This window comes from Protopterus annectens, chromosome 2.part0 (genome assembly GCF_019279795.1).
Source record: "Protopterus annectens isolate FY-2018-M chromosome 2.part0, PAN1.0, whole genome shotgun sequence".
NCBI classification, from domain to species: Eukaryota; Metazoa; Chordata; order Ceratodontiformes; family Protopteridae; genus Protopterus; species Protopterus annectens.
Window position 1 is genome coordinate 921,484,128 of NC_056728.1, and position 7,323 is coordinate 921,491,450.

A 7,323-nucleotide genomic window follows, 5' to 3' on the forward strand; every position below is an offset into this window, starting at 1 on the left:
GACAGGCAGCTCACCCTGGTGAGCGGGACGTCAGTGTGCCTGACGATAAAGTTACCTATTACAAGTGTATCAGGTGTGTTGTTTAGCTTTAAGGACTGTGACTGTTCAGCACACTGGCTTTGTGAGCTATGTGTTGCATGTGTTTTGTTTTGGGGTAGCGGTTGCTTGGGTGTCTGCTTTGGAGGTCACTGCTGCTTAGGCAGATTTTTATTTAGAGCCTTTGAGTATGTTTTTGTGTGTTTATGTGTTTGGTTTGCTGTCATGGTAAGTCTATGTGAGACTGGAATTGTAGTGAGTGTGGTTTCCTTCTCCTCCTGACTGTTTACGCCAGTACTGAGTTGAGAGAGATTAGCCTCCAGTTTGGCTATATGGTTGCATCTCTCACATGTGTTGGAATTTGTTGGGAGGAGGACAGGGTTGTCTGTGTACATGAGGCAGTTGTAACATTGCCTCAAGATTCCCAGATTCACCAGCTGGACCGGAGAGGAGATTGACAACTGACCTTTGGACATGCTAGAATAGTATTGAGAATTCCTTTATAATTGAAAAAAAGGGCCAATGGGGAACAAAGTACTCAAAGGGAGTTTGTAAGGGTGTAGTGCTTTTAATTTTTTAGTGCTAACTTATATAATTGCTTTAGCAAGCAAGTGCCAGGCTTTAGAGTGGGAATAGGGTGTTTATTATGAGAACTAGATCAGTTCTAAGGGAAAAAGTGAAGAGCAGACTTTGTGGAGCTGAGAATGGTTTAAACCCAATTAAGCGGCGCTGCCCAATGCTGCGCTATGCGCAAAATCGCGCAAAGCTGCGCTAAAGCGGGTTTTATACAGGGCGACTTAAAAGAGCTAGAAATTGGCCCAAAATGGCCAATAGACTACCAGATTCTTGTGCTGGGAACACTCTTCCAGGGATAGGTAGGCTGCTCCAATCTCCCCACTGCCACTGGTAAACAAAGAAGCCTCCCTTTATCCAAGAAAGGAATTCTCTGGAGATCACAGTCACAGTAAATGTAAGTGTGAGAAAATCTTTTAAACTGAAAAAAAAAGAATTTCTGCTTCTTTTAGTTAAAGTATATTTCTTATGTTTAAACTCCATTATACTGACAGTAAATGCCAAAAATCTACGATTGTTAGTAAACTAAATTGAAATAAAAGAACCGTTTGTGGTCTGCCTTTCAACTGCTCTATGCTTGAAAGAAACAAGACAGCTCAGGCAATAGCTCTGTAAGAATTGAATGGAGCACAACTAGATAAGTGGTCTAGCTGTAAAGACAGAACAAAGGGTAAGAATGTATTATCTTTTCCCCAGGAAGATCTTTCTGTAGTTCATGCACTGTAGCTGAAGGACTCTAGTAATCAATAGGATTCATTGGACTATAATATTTGTCAGGGAGGAAATTGTTTCCAAATTGCTAAACTTTTGAGACAGAGAGCTCTTGCTGTGTGCAGCAAAGGAAACAAAAGTATTTTCAATTAGCTGGCCAACAGATAAAGCTGTTGCAGGATTATGAAGGAGGTTTAAGAAGGATTTTGTTTTAAAAATAAAATCTTGTTTTACCTTAAATATGTAGATGAAGTTATTATTAAGTGAGATAACTGCAGTAAGATTTTCACAATGTCAGATACTTCAGACAAGTAAATTTGTTACAAGATAAGATCCTAAATTTATTGGCAAAACCAGCCCCGTCAAAGTTTCTTTAGTTTGGAGTGGCAGAGAATCCTAAAGTAATCAGTCAGCTAGTAAAGTTTGTTGTTCCTCAACTGGGACTAATGCACATCTGTCAAGTCCAAACAAAAGGGTCAACCTAGAAGAAAGGTATAAGACTAAAAAGTACTCCTGAAGTAGTCCCTGTGAGAAAGTTGTTTAGTATAGAACTTCTGGTGGATTTTATATTCAAGTGTCTGCAATCAGAGGACTTTATGGACATTGACATAACCTGTTTGGTGATGGGAGATGTGGAAAAAATATTTCTCTGTGGTTCCTTTTAACTACAGTACCAAGCAACACATGGGCTCAAAAATGAAAAAGAAAACTACTAAGAAGAATAAAGAAGACAAAGCTTTAACCTGAATTGCAAAACTTTAGGATTTGGTTTTACTGCTCTGAGGTGTTAGCCTATTGTTTCTGCTACACGCAAGATCTACTTTAGTGAGTATCTGGAACACACTAAGAATTTGCTGATATACAGTCATATAGCATGCAGGCTTAACAGGACTGGCCTGAAATCTGCACTTTTAACCTGCTCTCTAATAATTCTCATTTTACTGTTATGGTCCAAAGTATTGGCATTACTTATGTTTTGCCATATTAAGATTTGTGACCTTAAATGCCTGTGTTCAAAATTCCTGGGTTGAAACATTTGTGCTTATTAGAAACTTAAAGAAGCTTAAAATAGACACTTAGAAGTTCAAACATCAGTTAAATGTGTTTGAAGTGAGAAAAGGTAAACAAAACAAATTATTAAATAAGAATATTCTCAGTGTTTTGGTAGTATTTGAAAGGGTCAGCAAGCCAGTCAGATATATCTAAAAGGGTGATCTAGTCGTTATGAAATATCTCTTTGCATGGAACCTAGAGATAAAGCTTGGAGAACATGGCAAAAACATAAAAACCCAGCTGACCTGGTACAATACAAATAACTATGTAATCAGGCCAAAAGACAGGTTATTAAACATAAAAAAGACTATTACATAAGCTACAAGACTAGCATAGACTGAACCCTCAAAAAGTCTGGGGAACAATAAATTCCCTTATTGACCCAGGGTCTAATTCCAATCCCTGCCCATACCCTGATAACACCCCCTCAGATATAGCCTCTTGCTTCAACACATATTTTATTGACACCATTGTGAAGCTGACCACTACTTTCCCCTCTTCAAACCTAAACTCACCAGATCAATATACTACTTATCCTAAACCATCCCCACCACCATATTTTTCTTTCAGTCCCATACCCACAAGCACCATAAAGAAGCTGCTTCATAAACTTAAACCCTGTTCCTGTGCTCCTGACAACCTACCTGCTGAATTCCTAAAAATAACTGCTGATTCCATTGCGTACTGCATTAGTATACTAATCAATAGATCAACCCAAGAGTCATACGCACCCAATATCTGGAAAAAAGCTTACTTTCTGCCCCTGCACAAAGGTGGCAAAAATTATGACATCTCAAACTTCTGGCCAATAGCCATTCTCTTCCCCATCTCTAAAATACTTGAAAAATGTGTCCACACCCAACTAATCAACCACTTAATCAGCACCCAACTACTCACCCCTACCCAGCATGGCCTTAGACCAGGCCATAGCACAAATACAGCCCTCATCTCCTTTTTGGATACAGTAAATTGAGCATGCGATTCAGGTCTGATCGTCTCTTCACTCTTCCTCAACCTTTCAAAGGCATTTGATACAATTTCTCACTCCATTTTACTCAATAAACATAATAACCTAGGTGTCTCACCCCCAACCCTAAATTGGTTCTCCAGCTACCTTTTTGACAGACACTAATCAATCAAATGGCAGCAATCCTCTTCCACCTTCTTAAAAATCTCCACAGGTGTCCCCCAAGGCACAATAATGGGTCCCCTATTATTCAACTTATTCATCAACAATTTCCATGAGTCACTAATACAGGCTGATGTAATACAATATGCAGATGACTCAACAATTATCTGCACTGCAAAAACCCCTTCTGAGCTTCAACTACTAACCCAAAATGCCTTCACATCCACCGAAAAATGGATGTCAAATAATCACCTCGCTCTCAACCCAAACAAGACCAAGCTGATTTTATTCACTCCCCAAAAAAAACACCCCTGAACAGGGCTGAATTCTCTATCCTCTCCCAAAATAATACCTCCATAGAAGTTGTCCCCAGTACTAAACTGTTAGGAGTCACTATCGATGAAACCTTAACTTTTGAACCCCACATACTCAATAACATCAAAAAGACACACCAGAAACTAGGCACCCTCTACAGACATAGCTATTACCTAAATAACAATGCCAAAAGAACACTAGCCTCTGCCTTCCTACTTCCATCCCTCTTATACGGTGCCACCATCCTCACTAATATACACTCTTCACTAAAAAACAAACTTGATATATGCAACAATAAAATTGCTAGATTTGCAACAAATGCTAGATTCTCATCACATCACTGTTCCTCACTGCAACAACTAAACTGGCATGAACTTCCACTCTATCTCAACTACCTCCACTTAATTACTGCACATAAAATAATATATAAACCAACAGCTTGTCTAGCTCACTCCTCTATATTAACTCTGTATCATCCAAACAGACACCTTAGATCTGAAAACAAAATTCTTAAAGTCAGTTAACCTCAACTTCCAGCTGGCCAAATGCTTTAATCCTTCACTAACTCCAAACTTTGGAATAACCTCCCAACCTCAATAACCTCCATCTCATACCCTGCTGTCTTTAAAAAATCCCTCAGACAACACCTCTCTACCGGCTGGTTATGCCCATGCCAAAAATAATTCTTCTTCTCTTCTCACTACTCCCACTCTCTGGGGCTACAGGTATGCACTCTTGGCAGGTCTGCAGCCATACCTGTGACTGTTGCTACACTGCCTATACAAACCACTCTCTGGGGCTACAGGTATGCACTCTTGGCAAGTCTGCAGCCATACCTGTGACTGTTATTATACTGCCTGCACAGATTTAAATGCATGTAAATAATTGTATATGATGTTACTGTTTTTTTTGCTTCCCAACCCGTAATGTCTATGGCATCTATATGACCAAAAGTACATGTTAATATCATCGATGGACTACCATAAAACTGCAATGGAATTGCTAAAAAACTGTAAATAGTGCTGCATTTTTGATATTTGTATTTCTGTAATGTTGACTTTTATGTGGAGCTTTTCTCCCTGGGCCTCCACTGAAAACGGGCTCACCTAGGCCCAGTGGACTTTCCCGGTAAACAAATGCAATAAATAAATAAATAATAAATAAATAACCTGATTGTTACTTTTAGGAGCAGAAAGGGCAGACAGGTGACATGACACAGATTTTCTTTTTACCCATATGGGAAGTAGGTGTAATAATCATAATGCAAGCCGGATGTGGATATGCCAAAAAGTTAATTTCCTCTCTTGTATATCAGTGTAGGTTTATCTACATTCTTGGTGAACCATCCAAGATATAACAATTCCCTTAAACCAGCTATATTTATACTCCTTATTAGAAAATACAAGAAGAAAGCTAGTGCTTAGCCTAATCCCAGTGCTTCCAATTATCAACAAATACAAAATAAGAAAATCACTGGGAACTGCTGCTGTACGAACACAATAAATATTTATTAAACACTGAGAGTAAAAAACAAAGTGAGCGCTTTCGGGCTAAACCCTTCATCAGGGTTTAGCCCGAAGCCACTGTTTTACTCTCAGTGTTTTAATAAATATTTATTGTGTTCGTACAGCAGCAGTTCCCAGTGATTTTCTTATTTTGTACTTATTAGAAAATAAAACTGACACTTCACATTCAAAATGCAGAGGCACAGAACCCCAAATACCATAGCCAATCCAAAAGAAGCCCAAACCTAAATCTACCGTTAAATTTATATAAAAAGTTAAATGAAACAAATAAAACATAAAACACAGACTGCATATCCCTATTTCGTCATATTAGAAAGCCATGCAACTCTACACATTGAACACACAAAATATAATTTTCTGATAAATTGTATTGACAACTGAAATCAACCTCAAGAAATAAAATGAAAGAGTTAAATCAAAAACATTAACAGAAAATTATTAAAAAAAACTGATACAACAAATTATAAATGGTATTACCGACAAAATAGACTGCATTCTATCTAAATCAACTGAAAAAACTAGGTAAAAATACCAAACACTAAGAAACTCTAACATAACCTTTGCTAAAATACTTTAAAAATGAAGTGACACAACAAAGAAAAGCATGGAAGTGCACGAAAATTCTACAATCCATCCATAGCTGTTGATCCTCACATGACCCATATAATGACCCCAGGAACAGCTAATGCTACCCACAGAGTTGACTTGACAAGTAGATAATGGCAGTGGATTGCCCATCTTTTAATGCATATCACTCACACGCAACACACACACATTTGGCTAGCTTTGTAAATCCACCTAATGCATATCTTGATGGGATAGGAAACAGGAGCACCTGGAGAAAATCCACATGATCACATGAAGAACATGCATACTCCACACAGACAACATGTCAGGTTCCGTGCACCATCTTAATCATGTGTGCCAATGATAAACTTAACCTTACTCACACCCCTTACACTAACCCTATATGTGAGGTTAAAAATACCCTTTCCCTAATAGCAACACTAATCAGACACACACACACACACACACACACACACACACACACACACACACACACACACACACACACACACACACACTCAGCCCTACTACCAGTTACTACATATGCATTCTCCAATCCCAAGCATGACCCCAAAGAAAGCAACATTCAGTATCACATAATTCTTAACTTCTTGCACTTGACCAGTAGTAATGTAGGAAGGAATGCATCTGGCCATTTCTCAAACCGATTGTGTCACTGTATGGTACCCATATATATATATATATATCTATATATATATATATCTATATATATATATATATATATATATATATATATTTATGTGGGTGTGCGTACATATGGATCCCCTTCTAATACTCGAATGGCCATATCATCAAATTTCATTTTTGCAAGACCCAGGGCAAGTAAACACTTGCCCAACATGCCCTTTTCTACACTGTAGTGTAATCACGGAGTTGATATGTAGTTAGGGGGTGTGGGGGGTATAGCACTCCCACCTATGTGGGATTTATTAACTCCAGTGTGTGTTTTATTGAAGTTTTGGCAACTGTTTACTAGACCTGGAAAAAAATTCTCCATTTGGGTATTTCGTTTTTGCGATTTTTGTCTTGCACAAATTAAATTTGATGATATGGTCATTTGAGTATTAGAAGTAGATCTATACATACATAAAATATATAATATATATATATATATATATATATATATATATATATATATATATATATATATATATATATATGTGTGTGTGTGTGTGTGTGTACATATACTTCTAATTTACTCAAAATAGGATCATGAAGTAAGGAAATACCTGAAGGAATCAAACCCTAGACTACAGAATGCAGCTTATTAACAACTCATAATGATAACCCACTAAAATAATGAATACAATTAAATATAATGGAAATAAAATTAAAAAAAAAATCTAACTATGGTTGCAGTTGTTTTGTTGTAGAAATATGATGATGTCATAC